Genomic DNA, 12,845 nt, shown 5'->3' with positions numbered 1-12,845 from the left:
TTAATGGTAGATACTCACTTTACTAGTGAGAGGTAAGGGTACAAACCTCACTATCACCGATTTATATGGGAGATATAAGGGATGACCCTGGCTTGCCAGGGTTCAAGTCCTGATCTCACCCGGTTTTACCGGCTCCTCGCTGTCGTGCCATTTGACGGGTGTGGGGGTCGGGTTTTATCGGTGAATCCCTCAATAGGTGGACCGCAAGAGGCTCCGTCCGTCCGGACTAGTGGCCGGCTCGGGCTACCTTTAGCCAATGGAGGTCGCGTACGGAGTACCTAGCGTTAATTAGTTGGTCGTTCAAAAAAAAATAAGCAATTACAAAAAATATTGGTTATAATCCTTTGGACAATACATGATGAGTCTGACAAAAAAATAACGTGTGAATTTTTACCAAGCCACCTCATGCTCTCACACCATACGAAGGGCTCATTAAATATACACAGTACTGTTAGCAGCTAGTTATAGCCTAGGATTATTAATTAATTATAGGAAAGTTGTTTTTTTTTTCATAAAGGATCATTTCTGGGCAAGAGTATATCATAGAAATGGTTGACTTTTTTGGTCAATTTGGAATTCATTGTCTAAGTTCTTGACTTTTGTTTTCTAAGGATATTAAGGATATTGTGTAAAGGCTCCTTTGATCATTTATAAACTTACTATCAATTTTGACTTTTGTGTGATCAAAACTGGGTACAATCAGTTGGTTTATGAATGGTATCATATTACCTAACAAAATGAGGGCGTGCGTAAAAACACAATGTTAGTGTAATCTTGCGTAAGTGCAGGGACCTAGTTGTCGCACTTACAAACCTAAGGGGTTATTGAGTTAGTTTTCCTCTTATTCTTGTCTAACAAGTAATTGTATGGTTATAATAGGGGTTATTTGTAATCAAGTAATCACAACAACTTATTAATCAATACAATAAAGGTTTAGACTTGAATCTTATTGTCTTCGATTGGTATCAGAGCTTACGGTTAGGGTTCTGCACCGGCGGCGCGAGCATCTATGATTGAAGACCGAGTCCGGCGAGGAAGGCGATCACATCTGATTGCAAGACCTCCGCGACGGGTTATGAAGACAGATTGGAGATCAAGAGTGGCAACCAAGAAGAAAGATTCGGTGTTCACCTGATCTCCGACGAGGTTGGCGTCAAGTTTCCAGCGTAGAACAAAGACAACCTGTAACGTGATCGGAGTTCAAAATCCGTGACTAACCTAAACAATTTTCTGGCGACGTGTTTGTGAGGTATCCACGGCAGCAAAACCAAGATTCCGTCGATAAGTTCGTAGGGTTTAAAAGTACAGCAGGGTCGTTTATTTTTCGTCTGAAGGCGGCGATTGGTGTTTTAATTCGTGTGAAGAAGACGATACGGTAACCGTTTCTGCAATTATTGTTGACCAATTTAATAGCAAAAGGATTGTTGTGTTTGTTGGGGTTTGTGCCTTGAAAACACAAAAGATAAGGAAGTCTTTTGTTTCTCTTGGAGATCCACGACAAGCAAAGAACAAGAAAAGGAATATTAAATTCTTTTTAAGGTTCAAAAGCAACAAAAGAAAGTTTAGCCAGAAGCTTTTCAAGAAACATTGATTTAAGATTTACACAGCAACAATTAAGAAAAAGGTGGGTGATCAACAAAATAATCAAGTCGTAGGGTCAAGCAATCAAGTCGGTTTTTCTAAAGAACCGAGTTCCCTCTTGATTCAGTTTCTGATTCTTACGTCCACTAATTATACAATTTGGACGGCAAAAATCAAGGCCATCTTCAAGGTTCAAGGGTTGTTGGAGGCTATCGAACCAAGAACGGGGAATGGTAGTTGATCCAAAGATAGATGGGTTGGCGATTGTGTATCTTTATCAAGGCATGCCGAGGCTTTGGTGATGCAAGTGGCTCACCTTTCCACCGCAAAAGAGATATGGGATGCACTTAAGACTCGTTTCGTTGGGGTTGATAGGGTTCGGGAAGCACGGATCGAGTCTCTTCAACATGAGTTCGATGTACTTTAGATGAAAGAAACGGATACGATTGATGACTTCTCGACCAAGATTAGCCAAATAGCCTCCAAAGCAAGCAATCTTGGAGAACCGTTTGAAGAAAAGACCCTTGTGAGAAAGCTTTTGAAGTTCGTTCCGAGAAAGAGGTATATAGCGATTGTTGCTACTATTGAACAGTTTGCCGATATAAAGACCATGACGTTCCATGAAGCCGTTGGACGCCTAAAAGCGTTCGAGGAACGATCTGGAGATAAAGACAAACCCGTGTCCGGTAAGCAAGAACAACACCTATATACATATGAAGAATGGAAAGCTAAAAGCAATCAAGAAAGGCGTCATGGGAAAGGCAAGATGGGAACCGAATCAAGTCAAAAGAACAAGGGAAAAGTAAGGTTGTGGATCGGGAAAAGAAAGAACCCCGGGTGAAGAAGGATCGGTCAAAGATTAAATGTTATCGGTGTGATGAACTAGGGCACTTTGCCACGTCATGTCCTAACCGAAACAAGGAGACGAACGATCAAAGTAACCTCGCTCAAGATGGCGGACCGGTTCTAAACATGATGACGGTAGCTCGGAGTAAGGAAGATGTCGTTTTTCTAAAAGAAGGTCGGGTTTATCCAAATCAATATGCTTCAACCCCATGTGATAAAAACACATGGATTCTTGATAACGGGGCGAGTAACCACATGACGGGAAATCCGGAATGGTTTTCCAACATCGATCGTAACAAGACCGTAAGTAAGTTTCGGTGATGGTTCGTGTGTCGAAATCGAAGGTCGGGGCACGATAGTAGTAGAAGGTCAAAGGGGAGAACAACGAGCCTTGAGTGACGTTTATTTTATTCCATCTCTCAAAAATAATATTATAAGTCCCGGGCAATTAGACGAAGGAGGATGCAAGATCGAGATCCAAGAAGGTATCTTATGGATATTCGAACAAGATGGAAGACTTCTAATCAAGGTACCGCGTTCCTTCAACCGGGTTTATAAAATTAATTTAAAGGTTGTTTCTCCGGTTTGCTTACAAGTCAGTTTGCATAATGTTGCATGGATATGGTATGCTCGATTGGGGCATTTGAATTTCGATGCCCTTCAGGGTCTCTCGAAACTCGCGGATGGAGTGCCAAGAATCGAACACCCGATGCAAATTTGCGATACATGTATGCTTGGCAAACAGACAAGATCGGATATCCCGAAAGAATCTAATTATCGTGCAAAGGTACCGCTCGAGCTCGTTTATGCTGATGTTTGTGGCGCGATTACTCCCGAGACACACGGTGGAAACCGGTACTTTTTGCTAATTGTTGATGATTACACCTGCTATATGTGGGTTTTCACGATAAAGACGAAAGACCAAGTTGCGGGCTTACTCATAGATTTCGTGAAAAGGGTGGAAAACGAAACGGGCAAGAAACTCAAAACCATACGAATCGATAATGGGGGTGAGTTTACATCCCATGTGTTGGAAGATTACTTATCAAGTATAGGTGTGGCACATCAGTTTACGGCCACCGTACACCCCACATCAAAACGGAGTGTTGAAAGAAGAAACCGAACCATACTTGGTACGACTCGAAGTTTGTTAAAGGCGATGTCACTACCACAAGATCTATGGGAGAAGCGGTTCATCACTTGTTTATTTACTAAACCGATCACCAACAAAATCGTTGGAGGATTCGACTCCGTACGAGCGTTTAAAAGGAAGAAAACCGAACCTTTCACACGTTAAAGTGTTCGGATGCACGGGGTATGTAAAAGTCCTTGGTACCGGTCAAAAGGTATTGGACGACCAAAGCATGTGATGATTCACTTAGGTACTCAACCTGGAACAAAAGCCTACCGTATGTTTGATCCGATCAAAAGGCGAATACACGTTACGCGGGATGTCAAGTTTGACGAGTGTAAAAGGTACGTGTGGGCTGATCTTGACAACAAGAGGGCGAGAAGGGTCCGGAATGGACCGAGTTTATTGTCAGGTACGATATTGAACCCGAATCAGAGCAGTGACAACCGGGTTTGACACCGGGTCCGTAGACCGACATGATACCGGTGAGTTGGTTCGTCTCAAAAACGTAAGTGAGTCATCAAGTTCAGAAGGTGGCAGCCCACCTGTAAGCCCGGCTAGGCCCGACACTGGCCTAAACGAAGAACCGTACAACTTATCCAGCCGCGTCGAACTACTCGAAAGATGGATTTACCCAAGAAATTTAGCGACTTTCTGGTTGAAGGTATACCGACACCCGTCGAGCAAGACCCGACAACCGACGAGCTAAATATCCTATTATTATTCGATGATGAGCCGGTAAATTTTCGAGAAGCGAATAATGAAAACATTGGAGAAAAGCAATGGAAGCGGAGGTCGAGTCGATTGAAAGAAACAAGACATGGCGGTTAGTCGAAGCACCACCCAAAGTAAAACCGATAGGTTTAAGTGGGTCTATAAAATCAAAAGAGATGAAGCCGGGAAAATAACCAAGTACAAGGCCCGACTTGTAGCTAAGGGGTATGTTCAGAAATATGGGATCGATTTCGAAAAGGTGTTCACGCCGGTGGCGAGAATCGAAACCGTTCGACTTTTACTCGCTTTAGCAGCAAACCGAGGTTGGGAAGTTCATCACTTGGATGTAAAATCCGCGTTTCTTCATGGTGATTTGAAAGAAGAGGTGTATGTGTTTCAACCGGATGGGTTCGTTAAGAAAGGTGAAGAAAGAAAAGTGTACAAATTGGCTAAAGCGTTATACGGTCTACGCCAAGCTCCAAGGGCATGGAATACTAAACTAGACGGGTCGTTAAAGGAACTCGGTTTCACTCGATGTAAACAAGAACAAGCGGTTTACAAACGGTGTTCCGGTCAAAGGCTGCTACTCGTTGGAGTTTACGTTGATGATTTGATAGTCACGGTACAAGTGTGCAAGAAATTGCAAATTTCAAAAGACAAATGGAGTCAAGGTTCGAGATGAGTGACCTCGGGTTGTTGCATTACTATCTCGGGATCGAAGTGAAGCAAAGTGATCGTGGGATAACGTTAAAGCAAGGTGGTTATGCAACGAAGATCCTAAAAGAAGCAGGTCTTTGGGAGTGCAACTCGACTCAATTTCCTATGGAACCGGGCTTAAAGTTGGCTAAAGAAGATGAGAATCCGAAGGTAGATCCGACGGTTATAGAAAGATAATCGAAAGCTTGCGGTATTTAACTCATACGAGACCCGATTTGAGCTACTCGGTTGGTTATGCAAGTCGGTTCATGAAATCACCACTCAAGCTCATGCTCAAGCGGTTAAATATATTCTTCGATATCTAAGAGGTTCACTAGACTTTGGTATTACTTACTCAAGAGGCGGAAACAGTATGTTGCACGGGTATAGTGATAGTAGTCATGCGGTGGATATGGATGATGGTCGGAGTACCTCAGGTTTGATTTTCTACTATGGTACATCACCGATATCATGGGTTTCTCAGAAACAAGGAACGGTGGCGTTATCATCATGTGAGGCTGATTTATGACAGCTACATCCGCTGCATGTCAAGCCTTATGGCTTCGGGGTTTGTTGTCAGAGATGACCGGAGAAAAGGAGGAGATTGTGACGTTGAAGGTGGATATTCATCGCTATTGCCTTGATGAAGAACCCGGTTTTTCACGAGAGAAACATGCACATCAACACACGATACCATTTCATTCGGGAGTGCATCGAGAGAGAACAAATCAAGGTGGAGCATGTCAGTGGAGATTTACAAAGAGCAGACATCCTTACAAAGCGTTGCCACGGTTGAAGTTTAACGAGATGCGAAGCTTCATCGGTGTCACAAGATTAGGGGGGTGATTGTTAGTGTAATCTTGCGTAAGTGCGGGGACCTAGTTGTCGGACTTACAAACCTAGGGGGTTATTGAGTTAGTTTTCCTCCTATTATTGTCTAACAAGTAATTTTTATGGTTATAATAGGGGTTATTTGTAATCAAGTAATCACAACAACTTATTAATCAATACAATAAAGGTTTAGACTTGAATCTTATTGTTTTCACACAAAACCACCCGTGCACCACAATGTGGAGGCAAAAAAATGTTAATATATAATAACCTACTGTTTTATTTATACTCATACAAAATGCATACATTATACCCTGGTGAGTGGTTGCGCGTATCAGATTCGGTACGCGGGTTGTAAGGGTGTTGTTGCGTGCTGGCCCGATATGAAAGGTGGAAGTTTCAAACTTGCTTTGAGACACAGTATGGATAAGTTCGAGTCGGATCATACGATTCTAGAGATATGCTCCTGGACTCGTTTACAGCCCGGGTTTTTAAACCGACAAATTATAACTTTACTCTCGGCATTAGACATTAAACTTAAAGATGGAGTCTTTTGGGACATGCAAATGAAAATGGTTACAAAGTTGAATTTAATGCTTGAAAATACCGAAGTGGCGTTTGATGTAATTAACGCTTCGTGTGCTGAAAGCGGGAGCACGACTTCAATCATGTTGGGTTCGGGTTTTGACCCGAGAACCGAACCGCATTTGCGAGGTATGTTGAGTAGTATACGCGTCGCACAACTTGAAGATTTACTGGAAAAATCGAGGATTTTTGTGAACGATGGAGGTGGTTAATGGGTTGTTTTGATGAGCTGGCGGTTCTTGAACAGGGTCAGTGTTTTATTCAAGTATCGAATCCGTCGGTTGAGAATTGTTTTGCGAACATGGGTCGAGGTTTAGTGAAACGACTAGGAACTTGACGGTTATCGAGGGTGATGTGATAATTGCAAATTTGCAACGCGCATGCATGTTGTTCATGCTGACTTAAGTGATTACGGGGCCCTTGAAGAAAAATGCATAAAGTTAGCTAAACTAGCAGCGACAGCTGTCGATTTCCCAAAAACCGGTAAAGTAGTCAGCATGCCACATCAGCTCAGGCCAAAACTGTACCTGATTTCATGGGCAAAGAAGAATTTCAAAGCTACAAATCTGAGAAAATTCTCGGGAAGTTATACCGTCAGATCAAAAATTTTCATGATAAAGATGTCACACCACCGGGTCCCGACAAGGAAATCCTCCCTTGGAGTATACCATACGATAAAGATCTCGAAATTGCTGACTCAGAAAGTTTTTTAAACAATGCCTGGGGATGTAAGTTGTCATATGACCGACAACTAAACGGGCTTCTCGGGCAGTATAAAGTGGCCCGTGAAGAAGAAATCGTAACAGGTCATATTTGGTCGATGCCAAAGCACAGTAGCAAGAAACAAGGCGAAATGAAGGATAAAATCAAGCATGCTTATAGTGCTTTACGGAAGGATTTCCGGAAGGTGTTTGACCAGCTCGGGGCTGAGTTTGACCATGTTTCTGAAGAGGAAAGAAATGTGATTTTTGAGAAAAAGGCGTCCGCGTGGTATCAAGTTGCGTATCATCCGATTTGGGTGAAGAAGCTTTGAAGTTTCAAGAGCCTGATCGGGAGGGCAAAATGCTAAATTTGAGCTTTGCTTGGATTGCAGAGGACTATCTTGCAAGGATTAAGATCAAGCGTAGGGAGCGGGACCCGGGAATTCTGACAACCGGTCGATACGCTTGGGCGGTATATTGCTGACCGGATTTGACCGAATCGGGGTTGTTTTTGAAATTCGCTGCAGCAGGATCACTCTGCCATTTTTGAAGGGTCTGTATAACAATACAGATGGTACTTTTATTTAACAATCATTTGAATGCCTTTTTTGACTATATTTTTTCATATGCTTTGTACATCTTTTCATCTTTGTTGATCTTGCATTGGTGCCTACTTTGTATTTGGGTGTTTACGTTCAGATTAAAAGCTTTTTTTATATAATTGTAGTCACTGTGTGAGCTTCTGTATGTCACTAGAAACGTTATAAATTATGTATTTGTCACACTCATCAGAAGTTTGTTTGACTCATCTAGATAAATGAGTTATGTATAACTTGTTTGGGTTACACCATCTTTACTTCCTAAGGGATTGTGGTAAATAAAAAGCTACGTTAAAATATTATTCACATCAGAGTTTGGTAAATTTGTTTCTTTTTTTGACGTTAGCGATGTTACACCTTTTACAAAAACGTTGCTTGTTTTCATGACAAATACATGCAAACCTTCATTTACTTTGTGCATTTTCAACTTTGTAATAACTTGTTTTGCATGACAAATACATGCAAACCTTCATTTACTTTGTGCACTTTCAACTTTGTAATAACTTAGAAAGAGCAGGATGAGGTGTTAATAGTTTGCTCTTCTTACTAGTTTTGGTTTGTGATCATCACTCTATCTTTTCACTAACAATGATAATGATCACTCTTGCATATACTCTATGATCGTGATAGAAATCAACTCTCACAAAAAACTACTCTTCTCTTCTTAATTTTATATTTATTTTCAGTTTTTCAAGACCCTAAACCATGTTAGAAACATCTTCTTCATAAAAAAATGCTTCCGAACGGTTTTCGTTTTATGCTTCCATGTTATAAAAGATATCATATTCTATAAAAGTTAATAAATTTTATAAACAATTTCTGCATATTTGAACTACGCTATAAAAATTCATATTTAAAATACCATGTTGATTATATAAACCTTGTTCTAGGGATCATTTTTAACTTTGCATCTTAGCGAATTCTCATAATCCTAATATTTTACAAACCTTGAATTATTTTATAAAACTTTTGTGTTAGTTTATAAAAGAGATATTTTTATGGACTTTATAAAAGTGTAGTTAGTTTAAGTGATCTAAAGCTCAATTTACATAATCATCTTTTTTTCATTACACTAACGTGTCTTGCCCACTGAAGAGAGTGTTGACATGTTATTGACATTGGCGGGGGGGGGGGGGGGGGGGGACGGGATCCGACTTTGGCTTGATTCAATTTGTCCATGTGCACTTATAGTTTTTCTAACTTGTTTAGCCTTTGAAACCATTTTTACATGCACCTTCGATGATCAATGAACGGCACAGCCGTAATATTGGCCATGATTCATATATTCTCATGTTCTTTAGCTTTAGAAAAAGACCATAGAGAATTAGGTGTTTATTTAATATTTAAAAAACTTAAATATAAGGTGCACAAAACTTATCTTAAAAATAAGTTAACTTAAAAAACAAGTGTACATCCCCTCTAAGTCACCTGCAAGTGACCAACATTAATACAATTTATAATCCCCAAATTCACAAACAAAAACATACATCTGTGCATTTATCACTTTCTAAAAACTATTTAAAAGGTATAATTATTATTTCACAAAATATAAAGATTTAAAAAAAATGATAGCTTTTGCTTTAGTTTCTGTTTCATCATCACCACCAACCCAACCAACCTCTGGTGAATACTCCATCTTTCCTACCTTTCCTTATCTCTGCTCTGCTGTTTCAGATAACTCCATTTCAGCTTAGATTAGATCTCCATCACTCAGATCTCTAACCCCATTCATGGCTATGGCTTTTCATCCAACACCAAGATCCACTCTTTAGTTGCTTCACTCAAGGTAAATTATCCACATTCCCTTCATCTTTTTACTTAACTCTGCATAAGTTCACAACTTTACTGTAGTTAAATGCTAAATTCATCTGGGTATTGCAAGGTTAGTTGAAAAGCATGTTACTTTATGTACTTGTGGCTGTTACACCTTATATAAAACTTCATTTTCCACCAATCTGCAAAACCCTAATCCTAATTATTAACCAGATTAATGGGTGGAACTGATGTTTGGGAAATGTGTAATTGTTTATCTGCGATCAATACCTTTTTCAGGTACTTGATCATTTTCAAGAATGGGGGACAATCTAAACAACGGGTTATCCGAGAAAGTAGATGATTAGGGATTAAAGTATGGGAGTTAATTGGGATTATTATTGGGTTGCTTATTATAGGCATTCTTTGTGTGTTAACATGTTACCTCACTTCTCGAAAGAGAGTGCGAAGGAGGGGCTCACACGCGATCCCGCACAGTCGAATACCGACGGTATCAAAAGAGATTAAAGAAGTGCGAGTTGAGCAGGTTTCGACTGCTGATTTTGCTCCACGAGATGGTATTCTTCTCACAATTCATGATAAGAACAGTGATAAAGATTCGGATAAAGTTTTGGTTCATCTTGGTGTGTCGAAATCAAGAAATGGGGATAATGCAAGTAGTCAAGGTTCATTTCATCATATGGATGAGTCAGGGGAAGATGGGAGTTCTGGAAATTTTTTGTATAAACATCTTCTTCTTTCGTCTCATCCAATCAGTGCACCGTCTCCGCTTGTGGGTTTGCCTGAGTTTTCACATTTGGGTTGGGGTCATTGGTTTACGCTGCGCGATCTTGAACTTGCAACAAATCGGTTTTCGAAAGAGAATGTTATTGGAGAGGGTGGGTATGGAGTTGTGTATCGTGGACGTTGGTTAATAGGAATCCGGTGGCGGTTAAGAAGCTTCTTAATAATCTGTGAGTTTTTGTAACTTTAGTTATTTTAAGTTTATTATAAAATGTAACGTTGTGAACCTTTAAGGGATGGCGCAGTGGTAAACGCTTGAGTCCCTCTAGCAGAGGTCTCAGGTTCAAATGCAACTTCCACTGGTTTTCTACCTTTAACACTTGGACTGTAAATAAACCGAACGTTTGACTGAAGTTCGTTTATTTAATTAATGAGTCGGACATGAACAATGCGTTGTGTTCACTAGTTAAACAAAACGGACATGAACACATGTCTCGTTCGTTCATTTATGTTCATGAACGTTAGTTTACGTTTTTTTTCATTTTAGTCTGCTTGTGCTCATTCGTCTACGTTCATTTGTGTTCATTAGTTATACATTTGTTTAGTTTATTCATGTTCGTATCGTTCATATATTCATTAAAAAATTTTAGACTCATTACAGTTTAGTCCAGTTTTATGAAATTAAAATATCACCCATTACAATTCATTATACTTTATTAAGTTTTTGGGTCCAACAGAGTGATGTCCAGTTGTCCATGTTTACTTTTATTCTGTTGTGTTCGTTCATCTATGTAAGTTATGTTCATTCGTAGTGTTCGTTTGTTCGGTTAAAGTAAAGTGAAGGGCATTCCCTGTTCTTGCTCATATCGGTTCATTTATAGGTTTATTTAACACCCTTGAAGGCCGCCTACCCAGTGCAAGCTGCAATGTGGTTGTTTTGTTCAGCATTTGTTTAAATGGTAGTTTGTTTCTCTAGGGGCCAAGCGGAGAAGGAATTTAGAGTGGAGGTTGAAGCCATTGGCCACGTCCGTCACAAGAATTTGGTTCGGTTATTGGGTTATTGTATCGAGGGAACTCATAGGTAATCTTTTCCTCTCTCTAGATGCATAATTCAAGGTGTATAATTTAATGAGATTCTTGTAAAGTAGGATGTTAGTGTACGAGTACGTCAACAATGGGAATTTAGAACAATGGCTTCATGGAGCTATGCGCCAACATGGATATCTTACATGGGAGGCTCGGATAAAGGTTCTTCTTGGGACAGCTAAGGCGTAAGTATATAATATATCTTTGTATATTTTAATTTATTAAACATAATAATGCGTTAAAAATGTCTAAAGAAACTTGGTTTATTACGATGGCCATTTATTTTCAATTGTTAATCAAAAGCTTTTAGCTGAACTCATTTAACCCGTTAGACATAAACATAACCATATAGTCCCATTCTATCGTTAATCAGGTCAAATAGTCACATTTGATCATTTAAATGCAGCCTTGCCTACTTGCATGAAGCAATCGAGCCAAAAGTTGTGCACCGAGACATAAAGTCGAGCAACATTTTGATTGATGATGATTTCAATGCAAAGGTATCTGATTTTGGGCTGGCGAAGCTTCTTGGTGCTGGAAAAAGCCACATTACAACTCGCGTTATGGGCACTTTTGGGTTAGTACATCATTGCTGTTGAAATCACATTTCAGCACCAATCGTATATAATTTTCTGTTATTTACAGCTATGTGGCCCCGGAATACGCGAATACTGGCCTATTGAATGAAAAGAGTGATGTTTATAGCTTTGGAGTTGTACTTTTGGAGTCAATAACCGGAAGAGACCCTGTTGACTATGGTCGCCCTGCTCAAGAGGTAAATCATATTTTGACCAAAAGTCAACAAATCGTATTGTTGCCTCAGGATACTTGTAAGCTTCATTATGGTTTTTGCAGGTAACCTTGTGGATTGCTGAAAATGATGGTTGGAAGCAGGAGATCAGAGGAAGTGGTGGACCCCACCATTGAAACAAAACCGTCAACACGAGCCCTTAAAAACGAGCACTCTTGACCGCTTTAAGGTGTGTGACCCGGATTCCGACAAGAGACCCAAAATGAGTCAAGTCGTTCGCATGCTTGAATCTGAAGAATACCAGTTACCAAGAGAGGTTTGTTTGTTTGTTTTGAAAACGGATATTATTACTATTAGATCAAGTAAGTGAAGTTTATATAATTACAATATAGGATCGACGGCGTAGATCACACGCGAGTAGCATGGTGATTGAAGCGCAGAGAGAAAACTATGACACGGATAGGAGTGATAATCCTGAGGCGCGATCAGACAGTAGAAGGAACTTGAAGCCATGAAATTCTTTCCTATGATCTAATTTGATTCTTGTGAGCAAAAAGTGATTTGTATTGTATTTTTATGTATTTTGAGGGAATCAACATGGATGGAGGAGTGTTGATTGTTATGTAAGTCACAAAGTTAAGGAAGCTTGTGAGGGTGTCTAGTGGGGTGGGGTTTAGCTTTGTATAGTTATGGGGGAGTTTGGGATGTTACTTATGGTTTTCTTCATTTATTTTGCTAAATATATATTATCCTATTCTTGTTTAAAATCCAAGACTTTGCTATGAGTTAACTTGTGTTCAACGCTTTAACATCTCACTAAACGCAGT

The 12,845-nt window shown here is 39.9% G+C and overlaps 2 pseudogenes across 1 annotated transcript; both read left to right on the top strand.

Annotated features, from left to right (window-relative positions):
- Positions 1 to 4,341: 4,341 nt before the first annotated feature.
- On the top strand, positions 4,342 to 7,580 carry LOC143588841 (RNA-dependent RNA polymerase 6 pseudogene; annotated as a pseudogene).
- Positions 7,581 to 9,757: 2,177 nt separating this feature from the next.
- Positions 9,758 to 12,728, top strand: LOC143588840 (putative receptor-like protein kinase At5g18500; annotated as a pseudogene). Its single transcript, XR_013145173.1, has 7 exons — positions 9,758 to 10,411; positions 11,158 to 11,262; positions 11,330 to 11,452; positions 11,674 to 11,844; positions 11,913 to 12,049; positions 12,128 to 12,334; positions 12,411 to 12,728. The product of XR_013145173.1 is annotated as a putative receptor-like protein kinase At5g18500 (transcript).
- The last annotated feature ends 117 nt before the right edge of the window (positions 12,729 to 12,845 follow it).

This window comes from Bidens hawaiensis, unplaced genomic scaffold, assembly GCF_021521415.1.
Source record: "Bidens hawaiensis isolate Kalapana, Puna unplaced genomic scaffold, B.hawaiensis_p1.1 tig00036803_1, whole genome shotgun sequence".
In the NCBI taxonomy this organism is placed as follows: Eukaryota; Viridiplantae; Streptophyta; class Magnoliopsida; order Asterales; family Asteraceae; genus Bidens; species Bidens hawaiensis.
Note: the sequence above shows the minus strand (reverse complement) of the source record. Positions and strands in the feature narration are given on the sequence as shown.